Source organism: Pleurodeles waltl, chromosome 1_2 (genome assembly GCF_031143425.1).
Source record: "Pleurodeles waltl isolate 20211129_DDA chromosome 1_2, aPleWal1.hap1.20221129, whole genome shotgun sequence".
Lineage (NCBI taxonomy): Eukaryota > Metazoa > Chordata > Amphibia > Caudata > Salamandridae > Pleurodeles > Pleurodeles waltl.
Window position 1 is genome coordinate 734,394,303 of NC_090437.1, and position 25,275 is coordinate 734,419,577.

Genomic DNA, 25,275 nt, shown 5'->3' on the forward strand with positions numbered 1-25,275 from the left:
GCTTTTTCCCCTGGGATGATACTGAGACGAATAATACAGTTGGACATCTAATGAATCCACGGTGTCCCTGAATGCCCTTGAGGCGAAAGCAGGGCCCTGGTCTGAGTGAAAAGCCACAACTTCTTATGTGCCGATAAACTTGCAAATCTTTAATAACAGTTTGAGCATCAGCTGAGCATTGTGGCCATACCCATAGGAATTTGGAGCATGAGTCAACAGTGACTAGAATGTAATTGTATGAACCATCAGGTGTCAAGGGACCACAGTGGTCCAGGTACACACATTGTAAAGGTTTTCTGGAAATTAAGAGGGGGTCTGAGGTAGGCGTTTGACAGTGGACCCTTTTATTTGCTGACAGATGTCACAGTAAAGGACATACTGCTTGGTCTGTTTGTATAGACCTGGCCACCAGTAGCATGCCTGTAGCAGTGAAATAGTAGACGCCACACCAGCATGGACCAAAGCAACTCCCTCATGTGCTGCTTTAATCAACTCAGGTCTTTGAGGTTGGTTGGGGATCACATGATCACCCACCCCTGGTATTGTTACTAGGGCAATATTGAAGCTAGATGCCGTAGGAATATTTGGCAGGCTATGCTTTTGACATGGGCTTACGTTCAGTCGATTTTTTTACAACAGCCAGTGTTTCATCATCCAATCTCTTCCATGAATGAATTATTGCAGCAACAGAAGACGTAGCTACTGCTGACTTGTCCGCTTCATCAGCCAAGGTATTGCCTGTAACATGTATTCCAACATGTTGATGTCCCAATGTATGAACTAAATGGACATTAGGTAGCGTTTCTTTCAGATCCGCTACTTTCCCCCACAGGAGTCTGTGTTTGATGGTGTTCCCTTTAGAATATCTCAACCCATTCTAGTGCCAGAAATGCAGGTATTCATTTAAAGACTGGACGCAGTAACACGAATCACAGACAATTAATGTTAACTGTCCTGGATCCGTGAGTTCCAGTGCCATCAACAGAACCTTGAGCTCTGCTAATTGTGCAGTGTAGTCTCCTGAGGTCTGTGTGTAAGTGTGTTGTGGATGGAATTCAACATCCTTTATGTATCTACTCACAACCACACAGGTGGTTGAGTATTGATGTTTAGTGCCTACAGCAGGTTGGGCTGAGCCATCAGTGTATATAATTATTTGATATTGCTCAATAGGCAAAATGTTTTCTGCAACTGGGTATTTTAGTTCATATTGGAGACATTTTTGAGTTTGTAATTTAGGGTCATAAATATGATGAACATCAGGGGTTATCACAGGCGTTGCCCATTGACTACAATATGGAAATAGTGCCTTAGTGTTAGGAACACTGGCTTTTGTGACAGCCTCGAGGGCTGGGATCGGAGATATGACAAGACTGTGTTTCCCCTGGGCCAGAGGTCTCCCTTTCATGACAGCCATCTGACCAGCAGTTTTTTCTGTGGGAGCAAAGCGTTGTTCAGCTGTGGAATACAAATGTGATTTGTATGCAATAGGAACTATCACCCTCATTAAATGTTACATAGGTGAAACCAATGGCACCAGCAATGGCTCTGATGACCAAATGTGTTTTGTTATTTTCTTTTGTGTACGTCTTTAGCTGCAAGTATGTCTTGTTGCAGTACTCTGAGATTGCATGTGTGTTTGACTGTCTAATATTTGCTTGAAAAGTCAGGACATATTGAGTCATATAATGGTTTAATGTGTTGTGCATAATTTGGAATGTAACTTCTGCCAAAATTTAAAAAGCCCAACAATGACTGGAGCTACTTGATGGTGTTTGTCTAAAAATCGAGGCACTAGGCTCTTGGCTTCATCTTACAGTTTGTATACCAAAAATAAGACACATTTAGGTAAGCTATTTCTGTTTTTTTAAGTTAAATTTGTAGCCTAATTCGGCAAATCCGGCTCACCTGTCTTAAATGTTAAGCGAGATCATCATATGTAAGGTAGATATCATCTGCATGGGACAATGCCTCTGGGTCTATTTTGTGTAAAATTGAAGTAACACGAGCTGAGTCAGCAAAAAACTTTCCATGAGCCTAAAGCGCTAAGACTTGTTAAATCCCTACTTTCAGGCACTTTCATTTGGCAGAATTTTTTTTTGGGAATATCTAAAGTTGTTTTGTATTTTTGTGCACTGTATTGTTAATATGTGCTGTACTGTGTGCATTTTGAATGGCAAATGTGCATGTGTGACTGTTTAAATGCCTGTAGTCTAAAACTATTCTATAGGAATTGTCTGGTTTAGCAATAGGGATCAATGGGTTTTTCGAGGGTGAGACACAGGGTTCAATTACGTCCTGGTGCTCTGGCTGTGTGAGGATTTCCCTCACAGGTGCTCTAGCTTCATGCGTTATTGGATATTGGGTTGAGGGTGTTGTTGGGATCTAATTGGTATTATATGGTAGGGAGAATCTTTGTCTCACCCTACATGGTGGCATTATAACACGGGTGCCTGCACCAACACCCAAACACTAGCACAAGCCTCCTTGAGCTCTCTTGGAACAATGGGCAAAAAAAGGTTTCAATTACCTCTTCCCCATATGGTAGATTATGGACAAATTCAGGTGGCCAATATTTTTCGGCCAATAAAATATCATTATTTGTGGTTACACAGTCCCAAAAGATAGCATCTGTTGTGCGCTCAATGTCTCCTTCTAGTTGTATTTTTAGTTTATACACCCTATTGTGTGTAGAGGTGTGTATGTCCGCAGTGTCGACTTGTAAAAAGATGTTCGTTGATTTCACCTCCAGAGGCTCTTGAAGATTCTGGTGAACTATTGTGACCTCTGCCCGTGCTGTCTAGCAGGGCCAGTGCCCACTTCCTGTTCTTTAGTAAAGCTCTCATCCTGAGTGGCATTTTGTATACAAATTGCTGCAACCTTTTACTTTTTGAATTGAGGTTTTTATTGGGGAAGTTTCTCTTCTTTTTTGACAGAAACATCTGACTAGTGTTGTGACTCCTTTCTCAGTTTTATGTACTCAGTTCTCTATTCTGACCACCCACCTCTCTCACTGCCTTTATCCGGTGAGTCCTGAAAAGAATGAGATTGATGTGTATCAGTATTGATATCTATCAGGGGTTTTATATTATCTCTATTTTGAAGATTATAGCGGTATTGAGGGGTCTCCGAATGTGGAGATTCTCCCCTTTCTTCTTTAGGTGTTTGTTTTTGTTTATCCAAGTGTTTTTAGAACCCTCAGGTGCTTGCTGGTAGAATCATTATTGAATTTATTCTGTAATTGTGGTTTACTAGGTCTGGCTCCCAGACTATCCCGACCAATACTTGAGTAGGTTTTGGCAATAATCTTTGGCAGCTTGCGTTCTTCATTCTGTACAGGAATGTCCCACAACCACAACCGCATGCTCACTGCTAGTGCTACTGCTTCCCCTTTAAGATTGCTTAATATTATTGAATATACAGTGGCAAAATTGCCCATTAATTGCATCCCCAAAACCAGGACTGGGGAAGCCCCGTATTCATCTTGAATTTGCTCTAACACTTCCAGAAGATTGGCAAGTGTTGGTGTACTGTGTGCAGTAGTATAGAGCGTGGCAAGTACCGTGCCCCAAGTATTACAGTTATCTGCTGTGGCACCAAGCACATAGTGAGACTTCTATGTTTTTTCTTGAAGTCCTGTATGAGGAAAACTGCTTTTAACACATTTATTGTTTGAGCTAACCAAAACAGATTTTTTTCCCATTTGGCGGGTGCGTTACCCATTATCAAATGTACAGTTGCAGGGTTAATGCCTGGTGTAACTGCATGTGGTTACACTGGGGCAGCTCGTACTGGGTTAGTATTTAATGTTTGCATTACAAACTGTACTAACAGTCTATATATCGCTGTAAATTCAACGTATAAGTGGGGAACCTCAGCTACCGCCAAGGTGGCTGAATCAGGATGTGGTGTATATGTGGCCAATAAAGGCTAGGTAGGGCCATCATTGCTCAGAGGACCTAACCTAACATGTAATATTGCGTGGGGTAGGGTACCATCAAGCCACTTACTATGGTCCTGAAAAGATAGAGGTATCTCTAAGAATGCAAATGCTCTGTATTGTGCAGGTATGTTAGCAGGTATGTACTGATGAAATGTATTAGTGTTCCCATTGACTGCTGGAAATTTTACCCAAGAGTAGAATGTTTCTGTTCTGTAGGCTGGATGGGCCTCAACTACAAATGTTACAGGACCCCCTGGCTGTGAGGCCATTAACTAGCAAATGAGCAGTGTGGGGAGGTCACATGTTTACTGCGATTGCAACCCGTTGTGGGTTTGCCATGGTAAATATACCTGTTAAGAGATGAGGACACCAAACTGGGGATTGATCCTTTTAAGGTTGAAGCTTGAACAACCTACAGCATTGGATGGGTACTATCTACCTAGCTGAGGAGGAAAGCCTCAATACCACAGACATCTCCATGAATAGTATTTAGGTGCATTTAGCATGAAGGGGACAGAGATACACAGGAGGATCCAAAAATCAGATCCTGAGCAAACATTGGCAGTGCCATGTTGTGTTGGCTCTCATCATACTAATGAGGTTGCTGGATTCAGGTGGCAGCATTACCTGAATTGTGGGAAACTGAGTCCAATCCCACACTATGTGACAACTGTCAGCCTAATCCAGTTTTGGCCAGCTAGCAGCACCTCACCTCTGCCCAACAGCAGGGATGATTTGTGGCTACCAGTTGCATGACATGATGACTTCTCAGGGAAATTGTGATGGATCAGATCTCTTACTTTTCTCTCAGTTACATCAGTCTCACACATGCAAAGACAGAGGCAGGAAATGGTTAAATAAGATTTATTGAATCAGCTGTGTCTTAGATAAAATGGCATGAAATCCAACAATGAGAATGATGAAACGTACTAGAAGCAAAATGGTGACAAGAAAAGTGAAATACAGGAAAATTCCCACCATACTGTCACTATGCACACTATAAGCAATTCCTACCTAAACTAAGTTACAGCACAGCAGGATAAGCCTTAATCTGCCTATCAGGTTTCTCCCCGGAAAAAATTATCCCCGATACCTGAGTATGACAGTAGTGAAGAGGCCTGTTATCTATAGAGACACCATCCTCATGCGGGTCAAGGAACTGGTGGTCTCAGCGAGCAGCTGTAACAAAGTCAGACAGTATGCTGTGATGGTCATCTGGCTGGAACCTCCCTCTAATGTGCATGGGACAGGGAAATGCTTTTTGAAACAGCTGATTTTCAGAGAAAATGTCCCCATGTAAAAATATGTGTGTTTCTGTGAATGTTAGAGATGCAGTGTACCATTTGTGTAAACGATCCTATCTTGCTGCAGCCTTTAGGAAAGCACAAAGTGAAAGAACGTTGTACTAAGAAATGTAATGCTTTCACAGGTGAAAGGAAAACTAGATAAAGAAAATGAAACACCACCACAAATGTGGCTAATTCTATAAATAATCAAATGAAGCAAAATAAAATATTACTAGGCTAAAGGGCACAGGCAGCAGGCCTAGTTGCTGGAATAACATGCCCAGAAACATATTTAAAATGGCTCCACAACACTAGTGAGGTAGGGCGGGTCCTCATTGGATGATGTGGGCAAGGGGGAAGGTGAGAGTGAGAGGAGGAATAGGTAGAGGGCACCAAGGTGGGCTGGTGAAAAAGAGAAAAGTGTAGAAGTCAGAAGTAGAGTATTTTCCTTTATTTACATGTTCAATTTCATAGATTATGGTTTATGGGTTAATGGGGTCAGCGTAGGTTAAAAAAAACTCTTGCAATGTAAATGGAGTTAATAATAAGCGAAAGGATTGCTTGATTATGAACTGGCTGACTACCACTAAAACAGATGTTTTATTCTTGTAACTGACACATTTGAAAAATAATAACTCCAAATTATATATTCCAACTGGGTCTCACGTGTGTTTTTTGCTTCTGCTAGTGCGCACAGAGTGGAGTTGCAATACACTGAATTGGCAATTCATTTACTCTAAAGACGATCTATTGGGTAAATGGTTATGCATTTTCGCAGTTATTGAAACAAGGCAATTTAAATTCAGAAGTTTTTATGGCCTGATTGAGGACCATATAGGGCCAATAGGAAATGTAAATATGTCCATAAATTTGATCCGTCCTATAATTATCGGTAGGTATTTTACTTTTTAGCAGGATCTTGAGCGGGATGACTCAAGGCTAAAAAGCAGGCTAAGCGAAGAATTCAGCTCTAATCTTGAACCTTAAATTTGATTGAGGAGCTAGTCGACCTGTGGAGGGCAGGACTTCTGACTATCAAGAATTACACTTTTTTTTCAGAAAGAGTCAAGTCAGCTTCTTGAATATGTTTTTTTTTAATTTCACAAGACTTAAATTCAAGAAAATCATCAGTAGTTGCTAACAGTTTTTCTGAACACGCACTTATTACTTTTCGGTTTAATGCAGATATTAACCTTCCTCTGAATTAACAGGTCTTTATTAGTGGAGGAAGAATGGTGTCTAGCACTCAGCGCTTTATGTGACAGTTCTTCTAAATTAATATGGAAACTGACAAACTCCATATTATATGGGGTACATATAAGGCTTCTTTCAAAGGCCTCGCTTTCGCATATTCATCTAAGCTGTCACAAGAGAGAAATGTAATTTGTTCTGCTCATCAAAGGGTGGGTGAGTATGCTACTAACTAACTGCTAACTTATTTCTCATTAAAGCAGAAGAGTTTAGATCCGGCTAAACACCTTCTATAAGATTATTACACAGCAGCTGAACTTCTTTACCAAAACCGCAGTGAGCAAAAAAATATTACAAGAATGAACATGTAAATAGACTTTTGGCACGGGCTGCAAAATCTGAAAAAAGAACGCAAGAAGTTAATTAGTGAGGTTTTCGAGTCAGATACTAATTAAGTAACATAAGAGCAAAGGCTAAGGCAGTATGGCCCATATTTATACTTTTTGACGCAAAACTGCGCCAACGCAGTTTTGCGTCAAAAAAATTAGCGCCGGCTAACGCCATTCTGAAGCGCCATGCGGGCGCCGTATTTATTGAATGACGTTAGCCGGCGTTAGCCGCCGGCGCTGTCTAGTGTGCGTTAAAAAAAACGACATACACCAGGCAGCGCCGGCGTAGGGGGAAAATGGCGTATGGGCGTCCAGAAATGGTGCAAGTCAGGCTGAGGCAAAAAATTCGCCACAACCCGATTTGCGCCATTTTTTTACGACACCCATCCCCCATTGAAATGACCCCTGTCTTAGCAAAGACAGGAGTCATGCCCCCTTGCCCAATGGCCATGCCCAGGGGACCTCTGTCCCCTGGGCATGGTCATTGGGCATAGTGGCATGTAGGGGGGCACAAATCAGGCCCCCTATGCCACAAAAAAAATTAAAAAAATACTTACCTGGACTTACCTTAATGTCCCTGGGGTGGGTCCCTCCATCCTTGGGTGTCCTCCTGGGGTGGGCAAGGGTGGCAGGGGGTGTCCCTGGGGGCTTGGGGGGGCACCTCTGGGCTCATTCTGAGCCCACAGGTCCCTTAACACCTGCCCTGACCCAGGCGCTAAAATCAGGCGCAAATGCGGGTTTTTTAGACCCGCCCACTCCCGGGCGTCATTTTTGCCCGGGAGTATAAATACGACGCATATGCATCGCAGTCATTTTTTAAGACGGGAACGCCTACCTTGCATTCATTAACGCAAGGAAGGTGTTCACGCAAAAAAATGATGCTAACTCCATGAACTTTGGCGCTAGACGCGTCTAACGCCAAAGTATAAATATGGAGATCGTTTTGAGTCGAAATTGCGTAAAAAAAAACGACGCAATTTCGGTGCAAACGGAGTATAAATATGCCCCTATGTTTTTTCAACACGATACTGCGATGTAACAGAACAATGTTGAACATCATTCGGACTGTCTTTCTCTCAGTATTTAGACCAAGAGCAACACCCAAAGAGTAACTAAGAGCAGAAACCAAGGCTTATAAACCTAATTTTCCCGAAGACATTAAAAAAATAAAGTACTGGACAGCTCATGCAGCGCAAATGCAGGCTCCTCCAATTGAATAACAATAAAGGTCTTTAAAATGTATTTCTTGAAATAACATTATTGATACTTTCTGATAATATACTCAAAAGGGAGGCATCACCGCCCTCCTTTTTTTAAGCAGTAGCTGTTAGCATATTCAAAACTGAAATACCACCCCAGGATCCCAGCTTATATCGACCGACTAGTCTGTTAAACTCAGACAATAGCATTTTTACATGCAATTTTTGCAAATCGAATATCAATTACCGCTTCTGGGTAATTCGATTGAGAGAATGGCTTCTTACCAAACAGATCTGTTTCAGCAAACCCAGGCGACTTTACTGAAGCAACAGGCATTTTTTCTCAAACATGTTTGATTGCACAGTAATTATGTTCCATGCTGAAAAGGTATTTGACCTTCTTAATTGGGCGGCTTTGTTTCAAATCCTTGAGGCATATACAGTCCCAGAACAGGTGATTAAGTTTTCCTTAGCAATTGTTTACTTAGTTCCAACAGAAGAAAGTAAGATTGGAGTTAACTGGGTATGGACAGAGTTGCTATTTTTAGCATCTGGGGGATACTGTACTGTAAGTAGAGTACAGAAGATTCAAAGACGTTATAGCCATACAGGCATTGCGCTCAGCAAAACACTTATAGTAAGGATTTTTGTGATTGGTTTATGATATCTTTGATATACAAGTTCTCCGCCCAACACAAATTGCTTGAAGTAAGCCACTACCCATGCACAAGCCAACATCTCTCTCCCAGTGACTGCGTAACACTCTGATGTGGGTGAAACAGAGCAAGATGCAAAGGTAATTGTGACTTCCATTCCATTCTCATCAATGTACTTGACACTAATTGGTTGCAAACATCCTGTGAGTTCTCTGACAGTTCCTTAGAAAAATTTAGGAAACTCATCCTTTATACTCCTGCTGAATTAGTTCTCAGTGACTATAAGCAAACCTGTTCAGGACTTTTTGCGTGCAATGTGATTTCCAAAGCTTGTTGATCCATTCACTTTAACAAACCAGGTCTTCCCTCTGACCTCTATTTTCCCTAACATTTGTCGAACTTTAATGCTAAAGACCTGTACCTCACCATTGACATAGTTTCACCTGTGAAGCTCCCAGTGTGTACATCAGTAGAATGTAACTTATTGCTTATGATACCTTTAAAATTCTCCTTCCAGATTTATTTGTCCACACTATTGTAGGACAAACTTGAATTTGATATTCTGTTGACAATAACCCCACCAAGGTTTGTCTTGCATAATGGTTTGCTTCTTGTGTTAAAAAAGTTTAGTCTGCACTCCAAATAAATTCACTTGTACTTGCAACATCACTAGAATTCTCCACAATGCATTTGACCTCCACGCTCTTGCATAATGACCTTCTATTCCACAATTAGAACATATTTGCTCAAAAGCAGAACAACATTTAGCATGGGCTAAATGGTCTGTGTTCCTGAATCTATTAAATTATTGACTAGTGTCTATAGACTGATAAAATTCTCTTTTTTACTTCCTGGTTGAGTTGTCTTAGGAATTGATGTTTTTTCAATCATTCCTCCTTTCTGAATGATTTCTTCTTTGCGAGAAAGGGCCTCTTTTGGCATGTTTAGCCCCCCACCTTTTGCTTGGTATTTGATATGGTTTCAAAACTGTTGGTGCCCAGTGCCCCTGCTAACCAGGTTCTCTGGGCCAGATCTCTTTCCCAAAACTGTTGTGCTGCACTGGCACAATTGGCAACAACTTTAGTTGCCTCTATAAGTCCCTAGTAAATGGAACTTAGGTACGTAGAACATGGGGTACTAAGGTTAGGCCCCTGAGGGCAGTAGCACAGATTGTGCCACCCACAGGGACCATGCATCCAAGTGCAACCAGTACTGCCATTGCTGCAGTGCAATCCTAAAAATGCAAAACTGACATGCCACACAGCCTGTTTGTCCTGCCACTACACACTGCAGGCAATATAGGTAAGTCATCCATATGGCTTGCCTTTCAGCCCTAAGGCAGGGTGCACTATACTGCATGTGTGGACATAGATGCATTAGCAATATGCCCCTACTGTGTCCTTGCTAAACTTGGAACATAACAAGTGTACAGAGCAGCCATTGTAAATGCAGGTGCTGGACACTGGTTAGTACAAGTTTCACCGCTACATGATGGCCACTCTGAAAACTGGGTTGTTTGGAATCAAACAACTCAGAATAATAAATCCAAACTGGTACCAGTATTGGATTTATTGCAAAATGTACCAAGGGGCCTCCTTAGAGGTGACCCCTGCAAAAGCTCACTAACCCTGGCATGGATGCTGCCTGCCTCCACCTGACAAGATTCTGGTACCCTGGGGTGAGAACCTTCACTTTCTGGGTCCAGAAAACAAAGCACTTCCTGGGCAGAGGTGTTACACCTCCTCCCCCATGAATGTGCACAGCCCTGCCTGCAATCTTCAAAGGGCTTGACACCCTTGAAGCTTGCCCTTTAGCACTGCTGCTAGCAGCAGATGGCCATCCCCATTTCAAACCCCCACTTTTGGTGGGAGCAACGGTGGGAAAATGCACAAAGGACAGGAGGAGTGGCCTACCCATGCATGCATCACCGCTAAGGTGTTACATACAAGGTGACCCCTCAATTTAATTTTCCTCCATCTTGTATGGTAGGAAAATAGCCAAACAGGGATAGGGAAGAGCCTCTGACTACAGGAAGTGGTCACATAGTGGGTGTAGCCACCCTAAGGTAGATAGTTCCTTAGCCACTACTAGGAACCCCCCTAAATGCTCACTAAATGAAGTATCTAGTGGGCACTCCTAGGCATGCAGATCAGATTCCACAAACTGTAAACTTCGTACTTGTATAGCACACTACTCACCCGTTAGGGTCTCAAGGCGCTGTACGCATACTGCTGTGGAACCCCTCCTGGCTTTTCCCTGTGAGGTGCCCACTCCTGGGCAACCTCCAAGGTGAAACCAGGCATCCCAGCACTGTTGGGGCCGTTGTGGAGATTAAGCAAGCTATTGCCCAGAGTTACAGAGTGGGACCTATGAATTAGATTAGGCACCGATGCGAGAATTATCAGGTCTGAGGAAATTGAGCCTAAGATCCGCTGAGGCAGGAATTGAACCATGGTCCTGGGCCAGATTTCTGCATCAGGGTCTGCCGCTCTAACCATTGAGCCACACTTCTCCACAAACACAAGAAGGCCAACAACAACGAAGACCCAAGGCTTGAGAACATAAGTCCTGCTGCACAAACAAAAAGGTGCCAAATCCTGCCTGTTGCAACTAGGACTCGACAATCACCACTCAGGGATTGACTGGACATCGAACAGACTCTACAAAACACCAGAGGACCTCCAACCTTCTGAAAATCACCAAGGACCTCCCTCAGGAGTGAAGGCCTTACTCCCTTCAACCAAGAAGCAGAAAGCAGTGAAGTCCAGTTCACTGACTAGCCACTGACCAAGGAAAATGGACAAGCAGCCAGACCAAAGTTCACCCAATAGGCCTATAGGACAAACAGTGTAAGTGTGCCAAGTTTGGTGGCACTGTGATCTCAAGTGGTTGAACTGTGCACTAGCCAGCGGTACTGGACTCCCAACATCAGACACCCAGAAGAAAAGTCAACTCTGTACTCTCCAAAGACAAGAAGCAAGCACCAGTTGAGGGACTTCAGGACACATGAGTGGCCCACCCCCCAGCGTGGCCCTGCTGACCAGAAGACCACTCTCAAAGTGACCTGCCTCCTGGTTCCAAGGGCAATTTTGTGCACCAATCTTGGATGACCTATCTGCTCTGCACCTGGTCTCCCTGGCTACTGCACAGGAGAACCAGCTGTGCTCTATGGGTCGTCCACCCCTTGCAACCTCTATACTCCAAGGGGACCCACCAGACTCCCCTTGAAGTTGGCCCGTGTAGTGCTTCACCAACTCGTCTCCCTTGCCTGTACTGCACAAACTCCAAGACATTCAGCAGCTGCTCCTGCTTGAACAGGGAACTGCCTGAACGGCTCTGGCTGCACCACAAGACCCTTGATGACCTCAACGAAAAACAGAAAGGGACATTGGTAAACGCATTGCCTGATTTTATATGCATTTTTCAAGTTTTCTCCCATTGATTTGTAAGGTGGGTAATTATGCACAAAAATAAATTTTTTGATAAACTTTGACAAATCATAACTTAAAAAGTACTTACCCAATTGGATGATCTTGGCCTTAAAAAATGTATAAAACTCTGGCATATTTTTGTAAAATGATCTTGAGTTATTCTTTTGAGTGTGTGTCCTCATTTATCGATACTGTGAGTGCAACAAATACTTAGCACTTCTCCAAAGACTGGCCTTATTGCTCAACCAAGCTACCACAAAAATTAGAGCATTAGGTGGTCTAGTTTTTACCTCTGTCAACCAACGTGTGGTAGCCTAGCCCCTCTGCACAGTGTGCATCATAGAGAGCCAGCCTCTTACATTCTTTGCAAGATTTTGCATACAGGATCCTTGTTCCCTCAACTGTTCAAGGCAGCTTTAGCACACATTTTGGACAGTTCAGCCTTCTTTCAATTGTAATAACCTCTTTCAAACCCTACTCCTCATTAATCCATAAACGTTCCGAACAAGGCAATTGTTTGGGTGCATATTAATTTGGTCACATATAAATTTGTCATTCAAGCTCCAAACTTTTCTAGTGATTGCTGTTTATTTAAGAGACACTTCCTAACCCTTAACAGACAGTAGGCACAGAGTGAGAATCCAAATCATCAAGGGCATTTTATACATATCTGTTTCCTCCACAGTTGTAACCTTCTGTTCTATTTGGTTGTATAGTCTGAAACCTTTAGGGTTCAGGTAATGCAGTAGTTTTTTTCCCTTGAAGAAGACAACTCTTCTTTATTCTCATCTTCAAGGATTGATATGTATTTAGAAAAATATCCCCTCTACTTTTACCACTTCATTACTGGTTCCCCAGGAGAAGTGAGAAATGCTTGATGAGTAGTCAGTGAACATTTTTGTGATGCACACATTAGTGGTGATTCAGAAAGGTGAGTTACATTTCTTAGTAATTTAAACATGTAAATGTACTCTTATAGTTTTGGTCAATTTCAGTAGTTTTGCCTATTCACAAAATCTGAGTGTAAAGTTGCTCAAAAGTGTAGACTGACGTGTCTTCATCCACAGAAAAAGGGGAAGAAACCTAACTTCCAGGATTGAATTACTGCAAAAAAAGGCAAACGTCTACCACCAAACTGGCCAACCTTTGGCAGTGTAACACATTCCCACAGAAAATAATGGTCTAGAAACTTAAATGTCAACCGCAGGAACACATAATGCTAAATTAAAAATAAATTATTTCAAACTGCTGAAAATATAAATAAATATAATTTAATGTTAAAACAATTTAACAGTCCATACATTTCATTAAATAATAATATATTGTAGTTACTTATTTGCATTTAAAAATAATGTAAAAAATATATTTTATTCCATATAAGTAATTTATTTAAAATTAGTTCTATCAGTCCATTTTAATAGTTATAAATGCACAACAAAAAATGTACTTTTCGTACTTTAGGTATGAATTCACTTTTTAACTAAGCCTTGTGAAAAATAATGGAAAAATATTTATTACACTAAAAATAATTTAATTTATAATTCACAATTTAGTTAACAGTAGTTTAGCTATTGTTCTTTAATTCTACATTTAAAGTAGACATAAACAATTAACAATAACACTTAACATTAAAATATTTTTTGTAAACTTTTTTAAAGTGGGAAAGCTTTTTAACTTTTCCAGAATCTTTACCATGCAGAGACCTCTGTCAATAAGGTACAGATTTACCTCAGCTAAAGTATAGGAAACTTATCCGTATATTTTACATGATGAGATCTCCATCAGACTGCAGAGATCCCTTTACGGTAAAGTACAAGGAAGTTGCCTTTGTAATTTAAGATATGGAGATCTCCAATCCAAAAAATCTTTCTGAGTGTAGAGTGTTTATATTTCCTTTAGGTGTTTTTCTAATAATACTTTATAAATAATTTAATATTCTTAAAGCAAATATTTGTTTTAGTTCAGAATTAAGTGAATAGTGTAAACCTACTCCTAGTAAAATTTCGCATGTATTTTGAGGTATGTGCCTAGAAGGAAAGTAGAGGGAAAATGTTTATTACATTTTAAAAAGGTGAGTAAAAATATTTTTAAATTTAAACTAATTGTATATATTTATTTCAGCTGTAGAACAAAGTAAAGAAAGTAACAACATTATCAACCTAATTTTTAATGAAATGCTTGGTTCACTTAAATATATGAAATTAAATTAATATTTTTTAAGATTTATTTAAAAAAACACACTGAAAGTACAGTGTTTTATTTACTTATTATATATCATAACTTTCAATAAAATGTATAGAATTATTTTAAATTCATTTAATTACTCTAAAAAAGTAGCAACATTTTTTTAAATTAAAAACAAATATTGGATTTTTTATTATAAAATAATTTTATTTTGCATTTTTATTTTTTTTAAATATCTTTAATGTAAAATTAAAATGGTAAATATATTTTAAAAGTTAAAACAAATTAATTTATTTTATCATTATTTCCTGTGTATTCTATTTTGAGTCGCTGTCTCCATTGTTTTTATTGGAGCTTGTTGCACTACCAGTGGTTGGCCATGTGTGGCACCGCATTTACTCCAGGTCTGAGCTTGAGCAAATGTAGTACTGTTTTGGGTCAGTTTTGGTTGTAGTAGTTTTTGAACTACAGTTTGTGAATAGCAGTGGGCTTACCCTTTTGAGGGTGGGTGCCTGTCCCTCCCTAACCTCCACCTTAGCCTTCACTAAAACCCTTCAATTTAGTAATAAGTATTTTCCATTTTCGAGTCAATTCGCCAAGATAGGAAAGGGAATATCGGAGAGTTCCACTCATAGGTGTGTAGCTTCCATTTTGTAGTAACTAGTACTATTATAGTACTATTTTACATATTACAAAATGCAGTTTTCAAATCAGGCCCCATGCATCCAAAGTGCATGACTATTTGAAAAGCTGAATGTTCTGATTTTTAGGTGAAATGTAACATTCTTTTCTGGGATGATTAAAATCACAAGATGCATGCTGTATATTTTAAAGAAAAGTAGGAATGTTTTATTTACATTCCCCTTGCAGTGATGATTACAGTCCATGTTTGTAGGTAAAACGAGCCTCCACTCTGCTTAGTGGTCGAAAGAATTCAGCCACTTAGGTGTACCCAAAGGCAATTTGTAAACATTGGCCACTTTTTTAGCTATTTATTTCATTAATGAGCTCATAACTCCAGGGGAGGGATGGGTTGGGGGGATCAGGAAACGGAGAGACTAGGTAAAACAGTTTTTAAAAAAAAATCACTTACCTTGCCTCCATCCCTGCCGCCGCTCGCTCCTGTTCTCGGGTGTTCCAGTATTCACTGCTGGGACACCAGCACAGACTTCCCAGCAATCCTGGCACTGCTTTCATGCAAAACCTTGCATGAAATCAGCACCAGAGTTGATCTGAGGGGCAGTGACTGCCACTAAGACACAGCCCTGGGGTCTGTGCATGTGTGCTTGGCTGGTCTCAGATGGCCAGCCAACCACACGTGCACACTAAGGTACACTCTCCCCTCCTCCCCCCTCCCACCTGCCTAGCCCCGCCCCTTCCTGCACCGCTGGCTGAGGCAGAAGCAGAAAAATAAAACAATAGCATTATTTTTCTGGCTCAGCCAGTGGGGTGGCGCTCCTTAACGCTAGCAAAGGAGCTGCCCCTGTTTAATGGGGCCACTTTTGCTCCGTACCCCAGCCTATTTTCTGTCCCAGTCCGACACTGGACGTGATTAGTTTTTTTGTGTTGAAACATAGAATAACATTTAAAAATATTGGATTAGAGAAGTTAAATTTAGTTCGGAATTTTTAAGAATACTGAACAGGGTGACGGGTATGTAATACTGAAAATATTAGGAAAATTACTGCTGTTTTGATATACGCATCATTGAAAACAACAGTGATAATATTGTCAAATGACGAAAAAACATTTGGATTAATATAAAGGACACCCTTCATATTAATCCAAATGTTTTTTCGTCATTTGAAAATATTATCACTGTTGTTTTCAATCATGCATATATCAAAACAGCAGTAATGTTCCTAATATTTTCAGTGGGCGTGAAAAGGGAATCTAAACGCTAGTGATATCACAGAACAGGTCTTGGATTTTTAGCATTGTGATAAGGGTATTTTTGGATGAATTAACGGAGTTTCAAGTGAATGGGAAAAATGTCATAATATGTCGGTAGGTCACGTGCATCGGACAACGCCATTGGATGTACGTGACTACACATATGGTTAATACAATGTGATGTCGTGCAGTTCTGCAGTAACAAGCAGATTACGGCTAGAGTGTAGTACAAGAAACACTCTATTCTGCAAAATCTCTATTTCGAATTTTTGGTGTGAAAGTAGGTTAGGAAAGCAGATGCAAGAGATGGCTCTTATTGAATACAATGTACAGCTTTTATTATATAGCATTGCTCAGTCTTTTACATGCTAACAAATGTCATAGCGCAGCTTCTGAACATGATGTGCTAGCAGATACAGCGTCAATAAAGCTCTGTTTCATTTACAGAACAAAGCATGTATTTCAATCGTGTTCCAATCGGTTTAATGTCCTAATGGGCATAATTCGAGTATAGTGAGAGCAGGCTGTATTACACGGGCACATGCACAGATGCAATGGAGGCATAGTCGCTTGTGTATAAAGATTAGTAGAGACTTGGTGTAACAGCAAGGAGGAACACAGTGGAAGTGCGATGTCAACAATTAGCTGATTGTTACAACTCCGTCCACTAGGGGCCGCTCTACGAACACATTTTTCCCAACCGGCGCAATGTTATGACTGAGCCAAGATGCCTGTTAAATATCATGCAGACGTCTTTCTTAAATAACCACTCCATATCACACTGCTAGATTGTCCTTTGTAATACTTGCCCATTTATAATTTGTAAATATAATGAAAGAGATGTTTTCAAATGCGATATTGCTTTTACTTCACATTACCTTAAAATATGTACTGCTTTGCAGTGGCATGGTTGACATTTGTGCAAAAATGCTGTCCAAAGCAGAGGGGAAAAAACAGTGAGGTTTTCATACTTACTGAATGCCATTACATTTGTATAAACACACATACTTTGAGTGTCTAGGTCATGGCTACTCGGAAGCATTTTTCCAGGGGTCAACATGTAAGGTCTGGGGTGTGACCAAGGGCCATACTGATGCCAGCAGGTTGAAGATCAGGGCTTGGTGGGGGTGTAAGGCGGACGTAGGAGGTGGAAAGTATGCTGTGGACTGCGAACTGTTGAGTTATTTCGAGGATTTCATTCTATTCATGTGCTTTTGATGAGTCATAGAGTTAGCAACAGTTTGTGATGCTGTAAATGAGTTGCTACATTTTTACCGCACCTTAGAGCAGGGGCAGCTCCTCCATAAGGATGTAAGAGCGTCACTCCCCCACAGCACCTCAAGCTGCAAACCTAAAAGTGGTGTGGCCACGGGGTTGACGAGGAGTGAAGAGGAGTGCTCAGCACTCCCCCTCAGAGCGCATGTTAGTTTGGCCAGCCGTGTCGGGCCGTGCAAACACACATGCGCACAGGGCTCTCTCCAGCCCAGCAACTGAGAGAGCCTGCACAGGCTCCCAGTCTGCCTGTGAGCGCCCTCTCTGGGTGCTTCCAGCCAATTCTGACGCTGCTCTGAGAAGCGACATGATTGGCTCAGGGCAGACTGGGAACCTGTGCCTGCAGGGGAGCGGGAGAAGCGGATGGAGCGGCGCGCGATGGAAGAGGTAAGTGTTTTTTTATTTTTTATTTTATTTAATCCCCCCTCCCCTGTTAAACCCCTGCTCCCCCCCATGTGCCACCCCACCCCTTCTGTGTCATTCAAGCCGCGACTGCCTTCGAGTAAGCTTCTCTGAGTGTTATCACTACCTTTGCCGAGTCAGGTGTACAAAGGAAGTAAATTGATACATAGCAAGTGTATCTGTTCAGAATCAGGAGAAAGGAAGCTAAATCTCCACTTAAAGAGTATCAACTGTTATTAGCAAACAGGGTGGGAGGTGAGAGCACGATTAATAGTGCAAGTGTGGGACTAAATATCAGTAAGAGAATTACATGTCTGTTAATATGTGCCATTGCATCAGAGCTTATTTGCAAACACTTGTTCACTGACAAAAGACAGTAAGTACATTATACAGTTTGGAAATGGCAAACAAGAACAATATCCCTTTAAAATAAATCCAGAATGCAGAATGATCCTTAGTCATAGCAGGAGGAAAGAACCGGTACTTCCACTGCAGAACTATCAATAGATTGTTGGTGCTGCGGTTAGTAGGTGAGAATTGGATTGAAAATGCAAGTGTGGGGTGATGGCTGAGAATCAGAAAAGTGTGAACGTGCTTATTAGAGCTGCTTTTCTATCACAGCTTGTTCACAAGATCCCATTAACTGACAAAAGTATCAGTACATTATCCTGGTTGGAAATGGTAAATGAGCATAACTCCCCTTCGAAATAAGTTCAAAAAGGCCTAGCCCCCAATCATGATGGAAGGTTAACATAAAAACACATATGTTTAGTACCATGTTTAGAATCCATAAATGAGACGAAAATTGAAGGTATGATAACTGAATGTTTGTTACAGATGTACAATCCTTCCGCATGTACCCCAAAGGACTTGGAAAAAACACTCAAATTGCCAAAAGAAAGACCATGATGCTAAAATTCTCCAGAGGCTGATCCAAGATAAGATGTGACTGATACCATGTCTAGCAAATGGCTGAGGTGTCCTGAACCAAAGAGTATGTTTGGTGGATCAGAGTGCCTCTTCTTGATTTAGGGGTGCTAGCTTCCTTTCACCAAAAACACAAAACACAGACTGAAAGTCCCCTGACTGGGTGACCATACAGAAGTTCAAGTGGGATAAAGCCTAACCCCCTCTATTTTATTGCTCTGTAGGCAAACAGCAGACATGGAAAGATGATGCCCCACTTCTTCCTCATGGCCTTAGGCAGGCCTATAATCATACCTTTAAGTGTCTCAATGAATTGTTTAGCAAGCCACTGGTTTGTGGATGGTAGGGTGTGGAAAATGTCTAACATTCTGACATTGAACTAGTGCCCCGTCTGACACCCATTCTTTAGGGATACCCACTCCTGTAAAAATCTCCATCAGGACCCTGGCCACTGCAGGTGCAGTTACAGCCCTCAAAGGGACGGCCTCTGGGTACCTAGTGGCATGGTCCATAAAGACCAGGATGAATCTGTTGCCTAAGGCTGTCTTGGTGTACAAGGGTCATACAGTATCAATGCTCACCCTCCCAAAGGGTATACCAACAACAGGCATGGGAATTAGGAGAGCCTTCAACTTTTTCATTTTCTTCCCACTTACATGGTAGGTGAGACAAGTCCTAAAGAATGCAATAGAGGCTGTCTTCGTCTGGGGTCAATAGAAGTGGGTAACACCCCTGGTAAACATCCTGTTGTGTCACAGATGTCCTGCCAGGGGTGTCTCATCAGCCAGCCCCAATAGGAAGGCCCTGCAACACAGGGGAACTACCATCCCATGAGTTGCCTCATTCTCAGGAGGCTTAGGATCACTATAGAGGAGGCCATTCTCCCAATCTATGTGGTAATCTCCAGAGGTGTCACCAGCTGCCTGGGCTTCAGCTTGCCACCGCACACCTCAAGGGTAGGGCACTTCTTATGTGCATTGCAGAACTTCACCATGGAGGGTGTCACCAAGGAAGGCATGTGCCGTGGGACATTCAGGGGCTTGTTTCCCATGTGTCTTGACCTTCCCTTTCCTGGTAGCTCTCTAGGGCCTTTCCCAGGCTTCAGACTTTCTTGACTCCCCTCCGAGGCAGCCATGAACCTGGTGGTCACAGAAAACCCACCCTGACAACCCTAAAATTTCCAGGTGTGACCTGAGCTCCATTTCCTCCCAGCCAATGTGATTCAGGTCATTTCTCAACAGACAGTCTACAAGCATAACAGGGCTCACAGCAACCTTCAGGAGACCTAAGACCTCCCTCCACTGTAAGGGAACCAAAGCTACAGGGTAGTGGCGTGCCTGGTTATCTGCTACTACAACCTGTTGGAATATATTGGGTATCATCTGCTCTGAGGACACCAGATAACCCCTGACAGTAGTCATACTGGTTCCCGTGTCCCTCAGAACCTCCACCCTCTCTGCCCATTTATGGTGATCCATTGCCTAACTTTGAAGTATTGAATGGCATGCGGGCTGTGGGACTTTCTTTGCCACCCAGAAACAGTAGAGTAACCTCACTAGTCTCCTCCACACTAACTGGGGCAATCTTCTCCCAAAGCGAATCACTGGCCAACCTCTGTGACTGCCACCACTGGGGGTGTTGTGCTCTCTTGGTGCACTTGGCATCTCCTTTGACATGCCCATATTGGTAGCACTCTTAGCACTTAAGGACAAGCTTTCCAGTATTCTTATCTACAAAGCCTTTCTTCTGGTGGCCTGATTGGGACTGGGACCCTTTCCCCTGTGAACTGTTTTGGGGGCCTTCAGAGAGCTCCCTAGTTTTATTTTTATCTCCTCAGTCTTTCTTCTGTTGAGAACCCTGATCACCCATTTGAGAGTCCCCTCATGATGCCTTTCTAGATAATCTGTTGCTGACCCATAGGTCCGCCTCCTTAGCATGCATCCTAGGATCAGTAAGTTGGTTATCCAAAAGGTGTTGGTGCAGCTCTGTAAAACAAATATTGAGCATATGCTCCCTCACAATTAGGTGGTACAGCTCAGTAAGATCATCCACTTTGCTTCCCTTCACCCAGCCCTTCCGTGCTTTGCTGGCATAATCTAAGAACTCCACCCAGAACTGCTTTGGGAGTTTGTGGCTGTCCATGAACCTCTGATGGTAATTCTAAAGGGTCAGCCCAAATTTAGCAACACGTTTGGCTTTCATGAGGGCATACTTTGTCTGTACCTATGCCTCTACTCTGAGAAGGGCATTGCTCCCCACTGTGGGCATGTGTTTCCACAAGTTATCCCACCCAGTAATCCACTGGGACCTTGTGTACTCTGAGAGCATCTTCATATGCAGCAAACCACTTGTCGATATATTCTTCCACCACGTTGTTAGGCACTAGCTCCTGGGGCATACAGGCTCTCTCCTCTCCAACAGAAATGTTGGTATGCTGCAACCATCAGTTATAGACCCTGAGGGTTGCCTTGCCTTTAGCTCTAGCTCCCTCATTCTTTTCTCATGCTCCAACAGTAGTTTCTTCTTGGCTAAGGCCGTCTCAGGATCAGCCTTTTTGTTCTCAGCCTTCATTCTTAATTTGACCAGTCCCAGCTGGACCTTCCTCTCCTCCTCCTGTCTTCCAAGTCTTCTTGTGACAGCCCTTGGAGTTTACACTACTCCCAACTTGGGTATCCTGGTTTCTCTCTGGGGGGCAGGTGAGCTCTCCCTGTATCTCAGGTAACAACCTGGGCCCTGCACCTCATCCTCATTTAAGACCATGTCTTCCTCTCAGTCATCCTCTACTGTTGCTGCCTGCAACCTCTTTGACTCCTCATAGCCCCAGAGGGCTATCTATAGATACACTTTGGAAGCTGTTGTGCCTATATTTAGCCCTTTCCTTGCAGATCCTTTGCAGCTAACACCTAGTGAGGTTGTCAACATTGATCAGCTCCATCTCCATGTTAAAAGGGGAGGGTAGGATACTTCAATTTAGAAAAAGGATACACAGTCAATTGGAGACTAAAAGGAGTTTTAAAGGCTTGAGTTGGTATCAAAATATTTAACTGAGATTATCTGTTGCACAAATCACTGTATGTCACTTCATGAACACAAGTCCTGACTCACACCACTGAGCACCAATGTGAGAAATTGGGTTGTTGGTTGACTAGCATATGAGCCCTGGTCAAGCAACAGCCACAATACCTTACAGAGAGAACAACAAAAAATCACAAAATTAACCTGTGCTTAACCCTGGGTAACGTCACAAAAAGAAGAGAGGGTTAACTTAGAGGCAATGTGTAAAGTATTTATTCAGCACACAAACAGCAATAAACTGAAAACACAACACAATAAAAATCCCACATCAATTTAGGAAAATATAGCAAATCTTAATAAATTATTTGATGCCAACTGACAAAATCAGTTGAACCGTAGTTAGGAATTTTTAAAGCTGTTAGTAAAATTTAGCTTGTAGAAGATCAAAGCACCAACCACGGCCATCTAGTCATGCAAGGCCAGGCCACAGTAACAAAAATATGGATCACTGTGATGGAGCACGGATCAGCTACAAGAAGTGGATTGGGCCTTGTTGGAAATGGCCCTTTTTGCAGGGTCCTCCCCAGTCTTTTTGCCTCCTGCATTCTATTGTTTCTGACCTGCTGCTGTTGGCTTTTGAACTCTGAGCACTTTACCACTGCTAACTAGTGCTAAAGTGCATATGCTCTCTGTGTAAATTGTATGTAATTGGTTTATCCATGATTGGCATATTTGATTTACTAGTAAGTCCCTAGCAAAGTGCACTACTGGTGCCATGGCCTGTAAATCAAATGCTACTAGTGAGCCTGCAGCCCTGGTTGTGCCACCCACATAAGTAGCTCTGTAATCATGTCTCAGACCTGCCACTGCAGTGTCTGTGTGTGCAGTTTTAACTGTAAATTCGACTTGGCACGTGTACCCACTTGCCAGGCCTAAACCTTCCCTTTTCTTACATGTCAGGCACCCCTAAGGTATGCCCTAGGTAGCCCCAAGGGCAGAGTGCAGTGTATGTTTAGGGTAGGACATATGGGCCCTCATTTCGACCTCGACGGTCTTTTTTGGAGACCGCCGAAGTACCACCGTGCTGAAGACCACCAGTGCAGGCGGTTTTCCGCGCAGCGTATTATGACTGCTGGCAGCCCTCCATCCTTTTTTGGACGGAGAGCCGCCAGCAGCCATACTAGCGGTCGGCGGGGAAGTGGAGGCTGCTCCACCTCCACCGCCCATCATCAGAACACCGCCCACCGAATCACGTCCCATGATTCGGTGTGGCGGTGTTCTGGTGATGGGGAGCTGGCGGCGGAGCAGCCCCCATGGATCCCATCCCCTCCCGGAGGATCAACGGACAAGGTAAGTTGATCGTCCGTTAGGGGAGGGGGGTGGGGGGTGCTGTGTGTTGTGTGCGTGCATGGGGGTGTGCGTGTGAGTATGAAGAGGAGGTGTGTGAGTGCATGTATTCATGTGGGGGGGTGCTGTGTGTATGGGAAATGTGTGTGGATCGGTCTGTGTGAATGTCTGTATGTGTGTGGCTATGTGCTGTTGTAGTGTATGTGTGTGTAGGGGTGTGTGTGTGTATGTACATGTTGGGGGTGGGGGTGGGGAGGGGGGTCCTGTAACCTTTGGGGGGTGGCAAGGGTGTGGGGGGAAGGACTTGGGTGGGGGAGGGGGGTGGGGGAGACCCCTATCAATGCCAGGGAAGGAATTCCCTGGCACTGATAGTTCGTACCGCCATGGATTTCGTGGTGGTTCCAAACCACCCGAAATCCATGGCGGTATGCAGGGTCCTGATACCGCCGGCGGTCTGGTGACGGCCGCCGGGCTGGAGACCGAAGTCTCCAGCCCAGCGGTCATCACCGCCCTGGCGGTCGGAGTGGAGAAGTGGCGGATGACCATGGTGGTTACCGCCATGGTCATAATTCAATTTTTTTTTTCGCCGGTCTGTTGGCGGTTTTACCGCAAATTCTCCCTCGTCCGCCAGGGTCGTAATGAGGGCCATAGTAATGTGTTTTATATGTCCTAACAGTGAAATATTGCTAAATTCGTTTTTCACCGTTGCAAGGCCTGTTCCTCTCATAGGTTAACATGGGGGCTACCTTTAAATATGATTAAAGTGTAGTTTCCCTTTGGGAGCGGATGGACATGTGGAGTTTGGGGTCTCTGAGCTCATAATTTAAAAGTACATCTTTTAGTAAAGTTGATTTTAAGATTGTACGTTTGAAAATGCCACTTTTAGAAAGTAAGCATTTTCTTGCTTATACCATTTCTGTGACTCTACCTGTTTGTGGATTCCCTGTCTGGGTCAGTTTGACAGTTGGGCTGGTTGCACCTCACACTAGACAGTGACATAAAAGGAGCTGTTGTGTAGTCTGCATTTCCTGATGAGCCATCTGTGAGGAGTGGTCACTTACACCTGAAAGGGCTGTGCCTGTCCTCACACAATGCCGCCTCCGACCCCCTGGTGAGTGTCTGGGGCCTGGCCTTGGAAAGGCAGGATTTCACATTCGAAAGAGACTTTACTTTGAAGTAGGCCTACTTCAAAGGAGAAATTGGGTATAAGAAGGGCACCCCAAACCACAGACTTTAGAACACTTCTGGAAACAAGAGGAACCTCTGCCTGGAGAAGAGCTGAAGCGCTGAGGAGAAGTGCTGCCCTGCCTGTGACTGTGCTTTGTGGAGCTATCCTGCAGTTGCTGCTTCTGCCAGAGTAAGAGGGCAAAGACTGGACTTTGTGTGCCTTCCATCTTGTGAAGAAATCTCCAAGGGCTTGATTTAGAGCTTGCCTCCTGTTGTTTGAAGTCTCAGGGACAGCAAAGACTTCTCTCTGCCAGCACCTGGAGTCTCTGGAGAGACTCCTGCTCTGACAAGTGGTGCCCTATCCAGTCCCTGGGCCCTTGAAAGGAAAGCTGGTGGAAATCCAAGGAAATCGACTTCGGACCGACGCCGCTGCTGAATCCGGTGACGCCGCCTGCAACCGACTCCGTGATCTACGCTGGAACGCGACAACCTTGACAGGCCCGACGCCGCTGCAGCCCCGCTGAAGTCCGCGACTCAGTGGAAGTCGCCGCACCACGTTGTGACCAACGCCGCTCGAAGTGTGCAGATTCAACGTTTCGCACAGGCGCCGGGATCCCCGACTTCGCGCATCGACTTGTTTTCACTCTTCACCAAAGGTACTGTACTTGGGGGTCTACGGGACTCCGTGTCTGGCGCCGCTGGTGTCGGCCTGTGGGGAACGACTCCGTCACGACGCCGTGTTAACACCTCATCGAAGCATTTTGTGTTTATAAGCGCTATTTTTGAGTTTAATCTTTATAAATTCATAACTTGACTTGTGTATGTCAGAGTTTTTTAGTTTTGGTCTTGTTTTGTTTAGATAAATATTTCCTATCTTTCTAAACTGGTGTTGTGTCATTTTGTAGTGTTTTCATTAAGTTACTGGGTGTGTTGGTACAAATACTTTTTTAAAAAAATATATTTTTTATTGATT